The sequence below is a fragment of the Castor canadensis genome, chromosome 4 (assembly GCF_047511655.1).
Source record: "Castor canadensis chromosome 4, mCasCan1.hap1v2, whole genome shotgun sequence".
Taxonomy (NCBI): domain Eukaryota; kingdom Metazoa; phylum Chordata; class Mammalia; order Rodentia; family Castoridae; genus Castor; species Castor canadensis.
In genome coordinates this window covers 8,911,543-8,931,340 of record NC_133389.1, presented here as the reverse complement: position 1 = coordinate 8,931,340, position 19,798 = coordinate 8,911,543, and the positions used below count along the sequence as shown (strand labels likewise).

Sequence of the window (19,798 nt, the reverse complement as noted above, 5' to 3'; positions counted from 1 at the left end):
ACAGTGATGACTGTTGGCAGTAAGGAAGGACATGCTACTTGGCAACCAACCAAAAAACATGATACAGCTTCTGAAGATAACCCAAAGGAGGGACAGAGACATGGAAAATTGTAGACATTAAGCTAGAAGTTGGAGCAAAATTCAGTGTGCTTTTTGGGATGTTTTTACTCTGTAATGAGGTACTGGGGTGACAATTTGTGAATGACTAAGACTTGTAAATTTTTTTGAGGTGCTGGGGATAAAAGTATGTTATGCAAATCCTCAGCAAATTCATAAGCTTTTCTATGGCTTTCAAGCACTGATGGATATCTTGGGTGTCAAATTCCCCAAGTGTGAAGATAAAGAGACATCACAAAAGTAGTAATCCTAGTAACTTAATGCAATTTGTCTTTTGGGACACCACTGTTTCTTCAGCACAATTACCCACAACTTATATCCATATATAAAATACAGAGGTGCCACTCTGTAAAACTGTAAAACTGCATAAAAGGGAGTAAATGAAGATGCTTATTTTGCCTTTTAAATGAACTTTATACATAATGTATAAAAATATTATTTCCTATAGAAAGCAATTTTAACTGTTATTTCTTTATAAATAATATTAGGAGAAATTTTACATTTGTAATCTGGCAGTACTGGGCTTTGAATTTAGGGCTTCATGCTTGCTAGGCAGGTACTTTACCACTTAAGGTCAAGTCTGTAGGCCTTACATTTGTATTTTACAAATAATCAATTGTAAGTTATCTATGTTTTTTGTAAGGTAAATAGCTAATACATGAAAAGTAATTCATATTTTTATGTAGAAAAAGACGACTATACTTTCAGGAATCATTTCTGTAGTTTGCTATGTAGAAAAAGTCTCATAGATGGGTTGGAGTAGGATGTATGTGCACAAATTAATTAACTTAAAGCTGGAGTAAACTGGGGTTGGTGATGGAGCAATGTACAAACCAATATGCTTATCAAAAGAGTCAACTTATTCAGGATATAGAGGGCATCCAGCCCCTGGTCCCATGATAGCTAAAAGTGCCTGGATTTAGTGCCAAAGTCTGGAATTGTTTAAGGTTTCTTAGCCTATCAGAGAGAATGTTAGGGGTCTGCCAGTTTAAGGAGCATGGTCCCTGGCAAATTAACCCAGCGGCTGTGAGTATTCAAACAACTCCAAACTATGCACGAGCTTCTTTTTGTGGTGCTTGTGGCCTGGCATCCCTGGAGCAATCCAGAAGACAGCTGTGATCTTCAGAGCACAGAAAGTGGCAGGTTTCTATGATTTGCTCCATGTACGTGACTTCAAACAATGGTTTCCTGAAGTTTAGAACAGGATATCAAATATAATTGCTGATTTTTGAAATCACATGAAGCAGCCATATATTAAACGTTTCTCTTCCCACATGTTGTATCTAATAAGAGTGGCAACCTGATCTGCTCTCTTTTCCCACACCTTCCTCTCTTCCTGCATTTGTCACATTTTTGAAACTATAATTTGCAATAAAAGTGAATTTTACTGTTAATTTACTTAAAAGTAGAAAAAAGCATCATTAAGATTTGGAAGGAATGAATTAGTATAATAAAAATGCATTTATATCTCCAGTAACAACTTGGAGGACTGTTTCCACTTTGAAAGACTGATAATTTTCATCTTGAGGAGCTGGCCCGTGGGGAGGAGGAATTCCTCAGGACTCTGCTGTAAGTCCATCTGTAGCAGTGAGGTCTTCTGTGTACCTTCAGCATTTCAACACACTTCCAATAGAAGCTAGCATATACAGTTGACTCTTCATTTAATAGTAATTTTAAAACAATTTTTTAATTTCTAATGAAATCTGCTTGAGTAATTCAAGTGTCCTCTACACATAGTTTCACCTACCACATGCCTTCATGCAAGTATTCAGGGAAGGACAAAGACCTAACCTGATCATTTGAAAGGTGAGATTTCCAACTGACAGATTCTGAGTTTTGTATTCTATTGTTCTCTTTTTATACCATGCTTCCTTAGAATCAAAAAACAGAACAAAACCACAAGAAGGAATATCCTACCCTATCAAATATTAATTTCCTTAGATTTTTTTCAAACATTTAATAGCACTTATATTAAGATGTATTTTCATTTTTGCATAAGCAAGGAAAGCTATACATTTCTTCACTTTCAGTCATTTATTATTTATGAAATCAAAATACAAATAGACTGTCAGAATGTAGCCAAAGGGCTGAGTTTAGAGTAAGAAGGTTGCTGTTTGCATGCAGAGCGCTATAAAAAAAATTGAAATCATAATAATGGGGTGGCTATATAATTCTTCTTGAGAAAAATGTGCCCCACATTTCACAAAGCACTGATCATTATACTCATTTCAATTTTCAAAGCCCCAGGCATTATTTTGGATTTCTTTGTTCTCTGTTGAATGGTCAAATTGCACTCTGACTGCATACATTAAATTGTATATTACAAATCTTTTCTGAATTCCCAAAGAATGCTTCTGTAAAATGCTTTTGGTATTGATGAATATTTTCAGCTAGAAAAATAAAAATTTATCAGCCTTTTCTTAAGATAACTTCTTAAGGCTATAAAAAGTAAAGACCCCAGAGTAGCTATCAATGTTTAAAACTGCAAGTAACAATGGTTGCTTGACAACCTGAAGGTGTTAACACAAATTCCTAATAATCTATATTCAAGATGGTATAATCTTCATCGAACTAGCACACATTTATTTACCAACTGCAGGATATTATTCCTGTTCTAATATGCTATCCTTAGGTATTTGTACCTTAAAAAACATATAGCTCTCATATTTGTATTTAAGCACATTTTGTTGTTCTTCTTGGGTCAAGTACCAATTTAGGAACACAAAACATAGACAATATGAGAAAACATTCTTTCTAATTGCATCTTTAAATGAGAGCGTTCTCCATTAAGAATCAGAGAAAATATCATTGTTAATGCACAAACTCTGTCTTCTGAGGTTTCTGGAGTCCCTAGAGAATTACCAGCCAACAAAATCCTAACAGTAATTTTTAAAGTGAAATTTAAGACATTGACACACAATCTATGACTGGCTGAGCCTAAGGGACATTCAGTGGATGGCATGGTAGCTTATTGTATCTAACTTGAGACTCCAACTGTAGTCATCTGTCACTGTCTAGCTTCAGATCACGTGCACTGCATCACCCTGAAAACTAACTTATCCAACTCTTCCCCTTCATCTGAGTTCTCTGTCATCACAGGATTCATCCTTCTGATGGACCAATCCGTTTGAGCATTTCTCAGCATAGCTTGAACCTGTCACAGATTGTTCAAATGAGCATCTCCTTGACATTAGATGTTGGATGCCATGAATTCACCCACAAGAAAAAGGACTGGCTCACTTTGAACTGGTTCTGACTTGAAACTATTGCTAATAAGTGTGAAAGTACACATCTATTAAATGACTTTTTCTAAGAACTAAAGCACTGTCCTCCAGATTTCACATGCTTGGTTCCTTTTGCCTATAGAAGCACACTTATTTTTACCTCTAATCCTTTGCATGATAATTCACAAACATTTACTGTATTTGAAAGACTTTATGTTGGTTACATGGCTAAACATAGATGCCTTGAAGTTGAGAAATATTTACCGTTATAAGATAACTTAATAAAATGCAAATGTATTTTCCTATGGCCATGCAATAAAATTATAAGAATTTGAGGAACACTTTATTGCTAAAAACGAATATTTGGTTCATTTGTCTTAGGAAGCATATTGGCTCAACTAATGGATGGCAGACCTTTGACAACAAGAAATTGAGTTTACCCCAAAATATGAGCAGCACTTACGTTTTCTTGGTGTGTGAGTCTTGAGGTTTCATTCATGCATTTCAACCCTATTAAAATAAGGATCTCTTTTTTTTCTTAATTTTTCACTTGAGACCTATAAAAGTTATTATTTTTAAATGTCCTTAAATTAAATATTATTTCCACTAAGATACTATCAAAATAGTCTTCTAAATAGGATTTAGGTAGTCTACTATATTGTAGTTAGAACTGGTATGTCAAAATACTGTCTGTAGTATAAGATAGAACATGGAACCAAATCCTCACAAAAGTATAAGCTTTAAAAATTAAAGTCATTTAGTGACTCCTGACAGCTAAAATGATTTTACCAGTAAAAGATACCAACCTCTTAATTGGTTAAAAAAGAAAAGGAGTTAAAAGTAAACGCTTATTAGATCTATTTCTGTATATTTAGGCAATTTCAGTAAGTAATTTTTTAGAATTTTGTTGATAAATTTATAATTGCATACATTCTACAAATGCCCATACAACAAATATTAAATGAAGCATCACTTGGAACGAGGAAAAAAGAAGCATTAGAATCCAGCTAATTCAAGAAACAACAGTGATGTGATGTTGCCTTGCTTTCACAGGACTTGTAAGACATAACTAAGCATTAAAAATCATTTTGTGGCCACCACCCAGTCCCAAATTAGGATAATGTGGGAGCATTATGGTTTATAAGGACGTCAGCCATCCCTGTTCTTCACGAACAACAGTTATTAAGACTGTAGCTTTAAGTCAGAGAGTCTCCATATGTGTCCCACACAGACTGTAGGGAATCCATTGCCCTCTTTTTCTCATTAATATTTCAATGACTTTCATTGAATTTGCAAGAACTATTGTTTTAATTAATGACTTTCTTCCTGGAGCAAGTGTAATACGTTCATAAAAATAGTAAGGGCTAACAATGATTAAGCTTAGGCTATTTGTCAGTATGCCTATAAGACCTTGACTTGAATTAACTTATTTTTTCCTCAGATTAATCATATGCAGTGAATACTATCCACCCCAACCTTGCAGTTATATAAATTATAGTAAGGTAATCTAAGAAATTTCCCTAACTCATGTGTCTAATAAATGACAGAGGTAAAATTCAAACCCAAAGACCTCTATGCAGTGAAACATTGGCATGCAAGCTAAACACCCTGAAAATACAGCAGGTTGCATGTTGTAGAATATATTCCATCAGTGGATTTTCATGTATCTTCTCAAGTAAAGTTTAGCTCATTAGTTATTTTGTCTACAATGTACCATTACATAACAAATTCTTATAATATGGGGTTTTGATGTAATAAAGTTTGTAAAATATTCAATGTGTTTTTTGTTTCAAGTCTATTTAAAACAAGACAAACTATGTAAATGACTCTTAAGTAATACAACTACAGTTTGCTTAATGAATTAGAGAAATACAACTAATCAATCACTAGGAATGCCCAATGATATTCCCAAATTCTAGCAAAATATGCACTAAATGGAGACATGTCTTAATGAGTTCCATGTGTTGAAGAAATGATTGTAAGACTATCAACAAATATTTCAAGGCCAGACAAAAGAAGAAGTTTTGTACCAATATATTAAGAGAAAGAGAAATTAAAATGGCTCACCAATAGTTTTAAAATTTAGAAGAACAAGGAGAGTACACATATGGGAAAGTAAGACTGAACATTTTGCATGAGAAGACAGATGGAAAAATAGACTATCAGTGTAGCATGGAACCAGCAATTGCTTTCTTTTTTCACTTTTTTATACTTTATTTTTATTATTGTTGTACTGAGGGTACATTATTACATTTACAAAATTTCTTATAGTATATCATAGTTGAATTCATCCTCATCCATCGTTCTACATACATGGTACAGAATATTTCCACCATATTCACTCTCCTACCCTCTTACTTTACATCCTCCCTCTTTCCATTGGTACCCACCCCCCAGACAGGAACTGTTTTGACTTCATGTTCTCCATTTTTATAAAAAAGAAAAAATGACATTTCTGTTTGTTTAGGATAGTTACACAACATGTTTCATTTACTAAATTTGTTCATCTCTGTTTTTCTCCTTTCTACCTTAGTCCCATTCATATGGTGACTTCAACAGGTTTAACAATTCTGTATTCATTCTTCCATAGGAAGTACATCCACCATATTCACCTTTTAACTTTCTCCTTTTTATCCTCCCTTTCTCGTACATGACCTCTCCTTAGCATGACCTGTTTTTCATAATATTGCTGTATTTTTATTGGGCCTATATTCCATATATGAGAGAAAACATATTGCTTTTGGCCCCTGAACCTGGCTAATTTCACTTAACATGATGTTGTCCAGTTATATCCATTTACCTGCAAACAACAAAATTTTATTCTTTCTTGTGGCTGAATAAAATTCCATTGTGTATAAATACCACATTTTCTTAATCCATTCACCAGTAGTGGGGCATCTTGGCTGTTTGCATAGCTTAGCTGTTGTGAATAGTACTGCAATAAACATAGATGTGCATGTGTCTTTTATTGTAACCGGACTTACATTCCTTCAGGTATATCCCTAAGAGTAGAATTGCTGGATCATATCACAGTTCTATTTTTAGTTTTTGAGGATCCTCCATACTGCTTTCCACAGTGGTTGCACTAATTTATATTACCACCAACAGTGTATGAGGGTTCCTTTTTCCTTACATCCTTGCCAACATTTGTTGTTTGTATTCTTGATGATAGCCATTCTAACAAGAGTGAGGTAGAATGTTAATGGTTTTGATTTGCATTTCCTTTATGGCCAGGGATGTTGAGCATTTCTTCATTTTTTCAGCTGTTGGAGTTCTTCCTTTGGAAAAGCTCTGTTCAATGTTCATTTACCCTTTTCTTCATTGGGTCATTGATTTTTGGGGAGTTTAGTTTTTTGAGATCCCTGTATATTCTGGTTAGTAACTCCTTGTCTGATACATAGCCAGCAAACATTTTCTTCCATTCTGTGGGCTGCCTCTTTGATCTGGCTACTACTTCCTTTGTTGTGCAGAAACTTTTTAGTTTCATGTAGTCCCATTTGTCAATCATTTCTCTTAGTTGCTGAGCCTTTTGCATTCTACTTAGGAAGTCATTGCCTATGCTTATTAATTCCAGTGTATGCCCTGCTCTTTCCTGCCACTTGCTTCAAAGTTTCAGTTCTTATGTTAAGGTCTTAAATCCACTTTGAGTTGATACTTGTGCAGGGTTAAAGACATGGAATGACTTTCAGTTTTCTGCATGCAGATATTCAGTTTTCCCAACAACATGTGTTGAAAGGCTATCTTTTCTCCTTGTATGTTTTTGGCAACTTTGTCAAAAATTAGGTGGGCGTGGCTGCGTGGATTCATATCTGGGTCCTCTCTTCTGTTCCACTGGTCTTCATATCTGTCTTTGTGCCAGTACCATGCTGCTTTTATTGCTATGGCTCTGTAGTATAGTCTAAGTTAGATATTGTGGTAACTCCAGGGTTGCTCTTTTTGCTCAGTATTGCCTTGGCTATTAGCAGTCTTTTGTGTTTCCAAATGAAACTTAAAGTTGATTTTTTTAATCTTTGCAATGAATGTCATTGGAATTTTGATGGGGACTGTATTGAACATGTAGATTGCTTTTGGTAATGCAGCCATTTTCACAATGTTCATTCTGCCAATCCATGAGTATACGAGATCTTTCCATTTTCTGTAGTCTTCTTCAATATCTTTCTTCAGTGGTTTATAGCTTTCATTGTAGAGGTCTTCCACTTTCTTTGTTAAGTTTATTCCTAGGTATTTTTTTAGGCTATTGTAAATGGAATTGTTTTCCTATATTCGTTCTCAGTCTGTTCATTGTTTGTATATAGAAAGCACTGATTTTTGTAAATGGATTTTGCATCCTGATACTTTTCTGAAGGTGTTTTTAGATAGTGCATCTCACAATAAGTTTGAGGAGTTATGTTACTCATGTGTCTGGTAACAGGATCAGATTTCTGCTTGTAAACCCACGGTGATAACTTTTGACATGCAGCAGCATCATAGTTACAAACCCCTTCCGTTGCTGCTAAGTGAATGAGATGCAGATGGAAGTAGAGGCATCAGGAGCCACAGTGGCTTTGTATGTAGACTTCCTCACCCAAACAGAGGACACAGTCTTAGACTCTCCAGCGACTAAAAACCATACAGTGTTGGGGGTTTCTTTGAATCATTTTTCTGATCAATGTATTGGTAGATTTGGAAGGTCTCCAGTTTTCAGTACAGTCCAAGAAAGGGCTGTTCAGCCTGTGCTGTCAGTGTTGCAAGCTTCCTGACCTTGGAACTGTGTGACCCAGCAGAACTGATAGTGCTTCATGTGTCTGTGGCATCAAGAATGGTGAGCAGAGGTCCCTGGCACAGCTTACAGCCATTCTGCAGCACTGACACCTACTGATGGGGCCAAGATTACAACCTTTATAGAGAATTGCTTTCCGTTTTAAAATATAGCTTTCAACGTGATTGTGGTCCAGGTAAGGAGTGATTATGGGACCATGAGTAAAAATGCCTGTGCCACAGGAGCTAACCCTGTGTGAACCAAAGCTTAAACAAGAAGGACACAGCAATACCCCACAATGGAAATACTCAGGATCAAATCCTAACAAGCACAGATGATGCTTAATGCTACAAGGCCAGGTGGCACAGTTCCCCTGGTCTATGCTTTAGGCAAATTACTCTTGCTATGCACTTGTTATAAATCCACCTGACCAAACCCCAGTGATATCGTCATTTAAAGCAGTATTCTTGGTGGAAAAGAGGTCACAAGAAATGGTCAAGAAAATGAATTTTTCATGGTCATAGGAATTTGGGGGATTTAAGATAATATGTGTCCCCTTTTGAAAATTTGTGAGGCATATTTACATATTAAAGGTTTTAAAAAGAGAGTAAAGTGCAGTAAAAAGCCATCTTTATTCTTATTTAATTCTGAACTTATAAGTCTACATAATTCCATTTGATCTTTGTTTTAAATGCCATCATCCACTGCTTCTTCCTGGAAACATTTCATTACTCCCTTTCTCCTCAATTAGGAAGAAATGGTGATCATAATAACTCTGAAGTATCCACGTGCTACAATTTGTGTTTGCAGAATTTTAGAGATGGAAAGGTCCCTAGAGCATACCTAAGAGAGTGGTCCACAAATATTTTACCACCAAAAGCCATTTTATTTTATTTCCTATGCATATATAACAAACTCTGAAAGATATAGCCTAGCAATACCTTACTAAATAATAAAAATTTCTCTTTTTTTATTCAGTAAAGGATTGCATACCTGCCTTTTGAAGTCTTTGATTATGTTGTTATACATTTATTTTAGTAGTTTAGTAATACTTTCAGAAAAATCATTAGCATTTCACAAATCAATATACAAGAGAGATATTTGCACACCTATGTTTTTATAGCAGTCACTATTTACAATAGCCATGATATGGAGCCTATATGTATTATATATATATGTATATATATATATATATGTATATGTATACATACAGAGAGAGAATATATATAATGGTGTATTATTCAGCTAAGAAGAATGAAATCATGTCATTTGCAGGAAATGGATAAAATTGGAAATCGTAATGTTAAGTGAGATAACCAAAGCTTAGAAAGACAAATATTGCATGCTTTTGCTTATATGTGGAATCTATTCTTTAAAAAATAATAATGATATGACATGATTGTAAAAGGATGACTGTTTGGGGGGAAGCACCTGGAGAGGGGGGAAAAGAGAGGGTGATGAGGGGGTGAATATTACAGAAGTACATTTTATATATATATATTTGAAAACAACACAATTAAACCCACCAAAAATTGTTAAGAAGGGGAGAAGAAGGAGGTTGATTAAGACTATGGAATATAAATGGAGTGAATTTGACCCATAGACTTTATATGCTGTAAATTTCACAATGACACCCCTTTGTATAATTAATTTATGCTAATAAAAATTTTTATAAGGAAAATAAAATCCTTAACATTTTAGTTGGCAAACTTTTAAAGTTTTTTTTAAGGACTTCTAGTTTCCATATCTCCTGAGGCTAAGATCTATATTTTATCTGTCTTCAAGTGCTTGCTGGTAGCATCTTTGGAGTCAAGCAGTTAAGAATCTCAGCCTAGGCCCACAGTTGTTCAGTACAACTCAGAGTTCCTAATTTCCTGGCCAGCAGTCTTTCTGTGGCCTTTGATGCTCCTCTGGAGCAGGGGTTAAGAGAGATTTTCTGTAAACAGGCAGAGTATAAATATTTTAGTCCTTGAGAGTCATATGGTCCCAGAAGAGTCAAAGTACTTAACTTTGTTCTCATAGTGGAAAAGCAGTGATAAGCAATGTACAAATGATCATGTGACAATAAAACTTTATTTAGAAATTCGGGGCAGAGAGGGATAAAGGAGATTGGTGGAGGAGGTGAATTCAAGTATGATATATTCAATATATTGTAAGAACTTTTGTAGATGCCACAATGTACCCCCACCCAACACAACAATAAAAATTTAGAAATAATTTTAAAACACCTTATTTACAAAGCAACCAGCAGGTAAGATCTAATTTGTGAGTCACATTTTGCCAACTCTGCTACAGAACACTCTAGAATATTTGCCTGGTTATAAGAATTACCTGGCATCTGGGGCAAAATACAGACTGCATTGTTTCTCTTCTGATTTTTATTTAGAATGATGCCCAGAATACTGTGTGTGTTTTTCAAACATATGTGGTGAATGGGTTAAGTTGGAAACATTGATCTAGGTCATAGTTATTCTTTGCTTTACAATATTAGGAAACCACACATAGCAATTTCTAGTTTTAACTGATTAATAATAACTTTTCTAATTTATATCAGGTCAAGTTTGAGTTGAAAACCTTTAATATTTGGCCTCAGTTTGGTTTAACAGATTAATTTGATTTAGTCAATGATTTGAGGTTCAATTTTCATTCTCAGTTATCTGACCTTTTAAATTATATATTCTTGGTTCATTTTCAAATAGCTCAAAGAGAGATTCAGAATGATCCTCTCAAGAACTCAATGCCTGGTTAAGAAAATATACAAATCTATGCATGCATGTATTTATGTGTGTGCATATCTATATAGTTATTACATATATATGATCACATATGAGAGACGAAGGCTACTTAGAAGTGGGATTTTATGAAGCAATTAAAAAGTAATCAACATTAATGTGATGCTGTACAGTGGACAAAGTTACATTATTCTCATTAGATACTTTAATCCTCAGAAGTCCTTTGGCTGAAGAAACTAAGGCTCAAATTACAGCTGTTAAATGAAACTTGCCTATAAATGGAAAAATTTAATTTTCATATTCTGTCCTCTTTCTTCTACAACCAGGACATAGAAGTAAAATAAGCATAATAACATAAGTTAGGAATAAAAACAACAGGAACCAAAATCCTTTTCATCAGTGCCCATGTCTCCACTGCTCCCGGACAAGAAGGGATCTTGAGGCTGAAGGAACCCTTCTCCACTGTCTTCAAACAAAGCTTGATAAAATATCTCTAAATGTCTTCCAATTCATTGACTCTTGGAGAAACTACTTCACAGCCCTGAAGGGCCCTCCACAGCTTGAGAATTTGAGATCAAGGACCCACTTGATGAGGATGTAGAGAGCTCGGAGAGTGTGGGGAACTTGGCACATTGTGAAGAAAGGATTTCTGAGGAGTCACAGGGTGACCTCCACTCTCTACCATGTAGCCTTTCCCAGTCAACCTTTTTAAGCCCTCTGAAAACTTGATCACCTCTGAATTGAGTCCCCACACAGACTTCTCATAGTTCTTTAAGTGCCTTCTGTATAGAGCCGTCCTGTGAGGTGCTGTAGGATTCTAAGGAGGACCCTTCTTATTGTTCTGTTCTAGTACTGTTAGAGCCTAATCAAAGCACAGTGTCTGATTTGTAGAGATGACTTGATTGTACAAGAAAGAAGGAAAGAAGAGAGGAGAGATACAGAAGAGAGAGAGAAGAGGTAAATGTCAGGATAGCACAAGACTCATCAGCATTACCAATCAGCAAAGGAAAATCTTATTATATTCCTGTTCCTTTCTTGTCCCTAAACAAAGCAAGGCTAGAGTTATGCCTCACAAAGTCCCTGGTCCTCCTCTGACTGTTACGTCTGGATCATGTCCCTACTAATTGATGGTCAGGTCAGTTGCCGGTTTCCCCATGAGCATTTTCAGCTAAAGGCACTTTTCTTTGATATCATTTTTTCTGATCATTTCTCCTGACTCCAGCCTCTCTGCCAACTTGTATACATAAATGGGAAATTAACCTACAGCATGATCGTAACAAACAAATAAAAAATAGCTCATGGCATCTGTGTACTGCTTACCAGAGCCTGAACACTTTGGCTGGCTTTCAGGCCCCTTGATTGTCAGGCAAGGCATGGCTCACTCACATTATCCTTATTGTCAATGGACAGGAAAATTGCGATTCATAAACATGGCCAAAATATTACCTCCATCTTGGTATTCTCACTTTTTTTGTTAAACCCTATTGTTTTTCAAAATGGGTTTCAAAATGCTATCTCAAAAAGAAATCTCACCATCTTTAAACTCCTTAAAGAACTCCTGTTTTCATATGATGTGATTTTTAACTCATTCTTGTCTTATGAAAGGCAGAATTGTGTTAAAAAGAGCACTTGGAGTCCAAAAGATGTAACAGCTTTGCTGCATTCAGCTCTATGTACTTAGACAAGTTGTATGACAATTTGGAGCCTCATAGTTCTTTAAGTACATTCTCTATACAGCCCTCCTGTGCAGAGCTGTAGGATTCTAATGAATGTGGAGTCTCTGTATCCAAATCTACAAAATGGTCTCAGAGAGCTGAGTCTAAGGCCATGTTTGTAAGCCAGAGGCAAGTAAAAAACTATCTTGCTACCAACAGAAGGCTAAATACCTGTTTGTTGAAGGACAGGATAGACTGACAGGTCAAACTGTGGGGCAGAGAGATGGAGACTGAGAAAGCGAAGGGGTCCATGGATCACAGCCAGGCATCAGTTTTTATGGAATCAAGATTCTTTTTCAATTTTATTTTTATTAATGCATATTAATTGTGTACAAAGTGAGAAGTTTCAGTGTGTATTTCTGTACATACATATAATGTACTTTGATCATATTTATCTCTTTCCATCCCCCACCAACATACACTGCCCCTTTTAAAAAAATTTTATCATTTTGCATTTACTTACATATGCATACATTATTTGGGCCACCTCCCCCACCCTCTGCCTTCAGGCACAATCTGTTCTGTCCTCTTATTCTCTAATTTTGTTGAAGAAAAAACATGAAAGACAATAAGAAAATCATGGTGCTTTTTCTATTTTGAGATAAAGACAGTTATAAAGGGAGATTCCTTGTGTTATTCTGTGCATATGTGTATTATAACCCAATTTGGTTCGTCTCTACTGGACCTCTTCACTATTTCCTAGTCCCCTTCTTATGTGGCCTCTGCAGTTTATGGTTACTATACTCATTCCTATACAGTGAACACATCAACCACATTCAAGTTTTTTGTTTTCTTCTCTTTCTCTATCCCTACCATGCACAGTCTCCCCTTAGTGTGACCCATGTCCAATAATATTACTGCATTTGTTTTAGGTCTATGATCTGAAAATGAGGGAGAACGTGTGATTTTTGGCCTTCTGAGCCTAACTTTGCTTAAGATGATGTTCTCCAGTTTCATCCATTTACCTACAAATAACAAAATTTCATTCTTCTTTGTGGCTGAATAAAATTCCATTGTGTTTAAGTACCACATTTTCTTAATTTGCTTTTCAGTAGTGAGGCATCTTGGCTGTTTCCATAACTTGGCTATTGTGAATAGTGCTGCAATAAACATGGGTGAGCAGGTGCCTCTGTAATAACCTGAGTCACATTCCTTTGGGTATATCACCAGGAGTGGTATTGTTGGATCATATGACAGATCTATTTTTTTAAGAAGCCTCTATATTGTTTTCCATAGTGGTTGTACTAGCTTACATGCTAGCTGTACATCAGATAAGGGACTGATAACTAGAATGTACAAGGAGCCCAAAAAACTAAACTCCCCCCAAATCAATGACCCAGTAAAGAAATGGGCAACTGAGCTAAACAGAACATTTAAAAAGAAGAAGTCCAAATGGCTAAAAAACACATGAAAAAATGCTCACCATCTCCAGCCATAAAGGGAATGCAAATCAAAACCACATTAAGATTCCAGGTCACTCCTGTTAGAATTGCTACCATCAAGAACACCACCAATAACAAATGTTGGCGAGGATGAGGGGAAAAGGAACCCTCATACACTGCTGGAGGAATGTAATCTACACCCCCTTTCATTAAAACTTTCTTATAAATTTTTAATGGGTTTTATCATGACATTTTCATATGTACATACAATGTGTTTCAATAATATTCTCCCTCTCCACTCTCTTTTCACCCTCCCACCTACTGATGGCCCCCCAAAATGGTTGTGTCCTGTTTTGCTTATGTCCTTTTTCTTTTTTTTTCTTTTTTCTTTTTTGTTTAGATCTAGATTCTGCATGTGAGAGAAAACACGCAGTATTTGTCTTTCAGAGTCTGGCTTATTTTGCTTAACGTGATGTCTAGTTCCACACATTTTTCCTGCAAATGAGATAATTTTATTCTTTTTATGACTGAATAAATACTTTGTAATTGTATTTTTCTTTATCCATTCATCCTTTGATGGAAATCTAGGCTGATTTCACAGTTTCACTATGGTGCATAGTGTCACAAGGAACATGCAGGTACCCTATTGCATCCTGACTTATATTTCTTTAGTTATCTGCCCAAGAGGGGTAGCAGCAGGATCTATTTTTAAACACAATGAAAGGAAATAGCCAAATCTTGATTTGATGTTAACACTAACATGACCCTAAAAATATTTTCTTTGCCTGGAGCCATATAAAGAAATAAACCAATTTAGCAATCAGATATCTCCTTCAGAATGCTTTTCAGAAGATGTTATGAGTAGTTCTGTCTTACCAGTGGAGGCTTTACTTGTTTTTAACAATGCCAGCATTCTCTAGAAATGAATTGTGTGATTTCCTGCTCTTTACTTGCTTTACAAATATGGTTTCTTGCTTAATGATGAAATAAATAGGAAGTAGTGTTAATGCTATTCCAGACAAAAAAACTTACCTAATCATTGACTATACTGGTCACAAAAATGTATAATGGGAAATTTTAATTGTACTTACTTTTATATTTAAGCAATAGCTGTGTCAGGTGCTCACCCACCTTAGCTAATTAATGGTATTGAAAGATTATACTAAAATAAGATAAAAGAAGGTCTGGGGCCACACCTGGAGTTTTGAATTCATTAAAAGGGACCAGGAATTTACACTTTTAAAGAAACAAATGCTTAAACCATGACAATAAATCATGCCTATTTTCATTATGTTTTTATACCTTAATGTCATCATTTTTTGATTGGTGAGGTCAATTTCAGCCTTTTGTTATAATTATTTTGCCTGAGGGTCTCTGCAATGAGAATGCTGCTCCAAAATGCTGTTGTTTTAAAATTCAGTATCTTTAATTTTCAATAATTTCCTTCAAGACTGCAATGTATGATAATATAGGATCCTAAATCCCCAACTAAGCAGCCACCTTGTCTGGGCACAAGCAGCAGTATGAAAAACATAAAAAAAAAATCTGAAGAATAATTGTCTCATGTAAAATCAAATGCCATTTTCTCTTTCCTTTCCAGTCACCCTCATGTAGACCACTGCAAGCAAAGATGTCAATGTATTTTTACTTCTTTAGCAGCGTTTAGTAGCAGTGGATTTTTTTGGAAAAATTACAAACTTAAAGAAAATCTGAAGGAAGAGAAGTGTAAGAGTCATTCACATCTGAAGTCAGCAGTAAATACTAAGCAATGTCATTTTTCTTTTCCTCTCCCTGTCTCTATCTAGTTATTAGTACATTTTTTACTGAATCTTTGAAAGTGAGTTACAGACGTCATGATATCTGCCTTAAATATTCCTGCCTTTATCTCCTAATTAAAGCTTCTCTTACATAAACCTCATATGGCCATCACACCCAAGGTTTGATACTGATAGAATAATACAAGACATTCAATATTTCTTTCTCTCAAACCTGACCTGCAGCATTTGTTTGTTTGGGGTTTTTTTCCCCCAAATTTCATTTAAAAAACATTTATTGCATTGGGTCTTCAAAGGTCCTCAGTCTTCTTTAATTTTGAATGGTCTACATGCCTTTTTTATTTTTCCTCTCTCTCTCTCTCTCTGTAGATATTGACCACTGAGATTTTGAAGGAGTGTAGGAAACTGTGTTTCACAGTGTCCCACAACATGGTTTGTTATTTTCCATTAGGTCAAACATTTTTCCAAAAACGCATAAGTAATGCTGTGTGTTTAGACATTAGTAGGCATACAACACCAATTCGTCCCCTATGGATAATGATAACTTTAGTTACTTGGATTTGGTAGATGTGACCAGATTTCCCTCAGTAAAAGAAACTGTTTCTTTTGGTGTTCTTTTTCTCACAAAATTCAGTTCAGAAATTAAGTACCAATTGATGATCCTTTTCTGAATCAAATATCACATTGATGATTTCAAATTAGAGGTTCATTCATTGCTTCTCTATCATTAAAGTAGCCTTAGTAGGTGAAGAACTTTTCTTAATCATATTTTTTCTATTATTTTATTATCTTGTGTGAACTCATGGACTTTTCTTATACTCATTATGTAAAAAACAATGCTATTATTTGTAATTGAATTTTTATCAAAGTAGATGTATATTCAAAAACAGTTCTAAGAAATAAGAAAGAGTAATCCCAGCTTCTTGGGAAGCAGAGATCAAGAGGATCATGGTACTAGGCAGGATCTGGGAATAAAGTGCAAGACTAAAGGGAAAAGTGCTGGAGGTGTGGCTTTTATTGGGAAGGCACCTGCCTTGCAAGCATGAGGCCTGTGTTCAAAGCCAAGTGCCAAAAAAACAAAAAAAGTCACCCACACCCACATGGCTTGGGAAGACGCGCACCAGGTGAGTTTTGCGGTACCATGGTACTCCCACAGACAAGCCTGGGCCAGAGCAGCATAGCCCCCTGGACAGACTGACCTCCATCTGGGGAAGAAAGAGAAACTGACTAATAAGCAACAAGAACAATAAAGACACAAGGGAAAGAGGGTGGGGCACCCTGAGCACCAAAGACTGGGGGAAGGGAATCCTTCCTGGGATTGTAAATAAACAAGATGGGCGGGCCAGAGAGGCAATTAATTAAACAACTCAAGACCTGTGAAAAGAAAATGCAAGAACTCACCGACTCCATCAAAAGACCAAACTTGAGAATCATGGGCATCAAAGAAGGAGAAGAGGTGCAAGCGAAGGGAATGCGTAATCTATTCAACAAAATAATAACGGAAAATTTCCCAAATCTAGAGAAAGATATTCCCATACAGATGCAAGAGGTCTCCAGGACACCAAACAGACCAGATCAAAATAGAACTACCCCACAACACATCATCATTAAAACAACAAGTTCAGAAACTAGGGAAAGAATATTGAAGGCTGTAAGAGAGAAAAAACAAGTAACATACAAAGGTAAACCCATCAAAATCACAGCAGACTTCTCAACAGAAACATTAAAAGCAAGAAGAGCGTGGGGTGAGATCTTCCGGGCACTGAATGAAAATAACTTCAACCCCAGGATACTCTACCCAGCAAAACTATCATTCAAAGTAGATGGAGCAATAAAAGTCTTCCATGATAAGCAGAAACTAAAACAACATGTGCCCACAAAGCCACCACTACAAAAGATTCTGCAAGGGATTCTGCACATAGAAAGTGAAACCCAACTTAACCATGAAAAGACAGGCAGCACCAAACTGCAGGAAAAGAAAAAGGCAGACAGTAGAGAGTAACCTTAACTTAGGTACACACAATCAAACCTTCAAACAACTAGGACAACTAAATGACAGGAATCACCACATACCTATCAGTACTAACACTTAATGTTAACGGACTTAATTCACCCATCAAAAGGCACCGCTTGACGAAATGGATTAAAAAGAAAGATCCAACAATTTGTTGCTTACAGGAGATCCATCTCACGACAGAAATAAGCATATGCTTAGGATGAAAGGCTGGAAGAAGATTTACCAAGCCAATGGCCCCCGAAAACAGGCAGGAGTAGTAATACTTATCTCTGACAAAGTAGACTTCAAACCTACATTGATCAAACAAGATAAAGAAGGGCATTCCATACTAATAAAAGGGGAAATAGACCAAAAGGAAATAATAATCATCAACCTGTATACACCCAATGTCAACGCACCCAATTTCATCAAACATACCCTGAAAGACCTAAAAGCATATATAAACACCAACTCACTGGTTGTGGGAGACTTTAACACCCCATTATCATCAATAGATAGGTCATCCAAACAAAAAATCAATAAAGAAATCCAAGATCTAAAATATGCAATAGATCAAATGGACCTAGTTGATGTCTACAGAACATTTCATCCAACTTCTACACAATATGCATTCTTCTCAGCAGCCCACGGAACATTCTCCAAAATAGATCATGTCCTAGGGCACAAAGCAAGTCTCAGCAAATATAAGAAAATAGAAATTATACCATGCATACTATCTGATCACAATGCAGTAAAAGTAGAACTCAACAACAAAAGTAAAGACAAAAAATATGCAAACAGCTGGAAACTAAATAACTCATTACTTAATGAAGAATGGATCATCGATGAAATAAAAGAGGAAATTAAAAAGTTCCTGGAAGTCAATGAAAATGAAAACACAACCTACTGGAACCTATGGGACACGGCTAAGGCAGTCTTGAGAGGAAAGTTTATAGCCATGAGTGCATATATTAAAAAGACTGAAAGATCCCAAATCAATGACCTAATGCTACATCTCAAACTCCTAGAAAAACAAGAACAAGCAAATCCCAAAACAAATAGAAGGAGAGAAATAATAAAAATAAGAGCTGAAATCAATGAAATAGAAACCAAAAAACCATACAAAGAATCAATGAAACAATAAGTTGGTTCTTTGAAAAAATAAACAAGATCAATAGACCCCTAGCAAACCTGACTAAAATGAGGAGAGAAAAAACCCAAATTAGTAGAATCAAGAAGGCAAAAGGGGAGATAACAACAAATACCATGGAAGTCCAGGAAATTGTCAGAGACTACTTTGAGAACCTGTATTCAAATAAACTTGAAAGTCTTAAAGAAATGGACAGATTTCTAGATACATATGATCACCCAGAACTGAACCAAGAGGAAATTAATCACCTGAATAGATCTATAACACAAATGAAATTGAAGCAGCAATCAAGAGTCTCCCCAAAAAGAAAAGTCCAGGACCTGATGGATTCTCTGCTGAATTCTATCAGACCTTGAAAGAAGAACTGACACCAACCCTCCTTAAACTGTTCCAAGAAATAGAAAGGGAAGGAAAACTACCAAACACATTTTATGAAGCCAGTATTACACTTATCCCAAAACCAGGCAAAGACACTTCCAAAAAGGAGAACTATAGACCAATCTCCTTAATGAACATTGACACAAAAATCCTCAACAAAATAATGGCAAACCGAATTCAACAACACATCAAAAAGATTATTCACCACGACAAAGTAGGCTTCATCCCAGGGATGCAGGGGTGGTTCAACATATGAAAATCAATAAACATAATAAACCACATTAACAGAAGCAAAGACAAAAACCACTTGATCATCTCAATAGATGCAGAAAAAGCCTTTGATAAGATCCAACACCATTTCATGATAAAAGCTCTAAGAAAACTAGGAATAGAAGGAAAGTACCTCAACATTATAAAAGCTATATATGACAAGCCAACAGCCAGCATTACACTTAATGGAGAAAAACTGAAACCATTCCCTCTAAAATCAGGAACCAGACAAGGATGACCACTATCTCCACTCCTATTCAACATAGTACTGAATTCCTAGCCAGAGCAATTAGGCAAGAAGAAGGAATAAAAGGAATACAA

General features: G+C 35.8%; 1 protein-coding gene and 1 pseudogene across 1 annotated transcript in view; both read left to right on the top strand.

Moving 5' to 3' along the window:
- Dok6 (docking protein 6) overlaps positions 1-19,798 on the top strand; it is a 485,956-nt gene that overhangs the window by 222,834 nt on the left and 243,324 nt on the right. The gene's annotated exons all lie outside the window — the stretch shown is intronic.
- LOC141422779 (small nucleolar RNA U3) lies at positions 810-882 on the top strand (annotated as a pseudogene).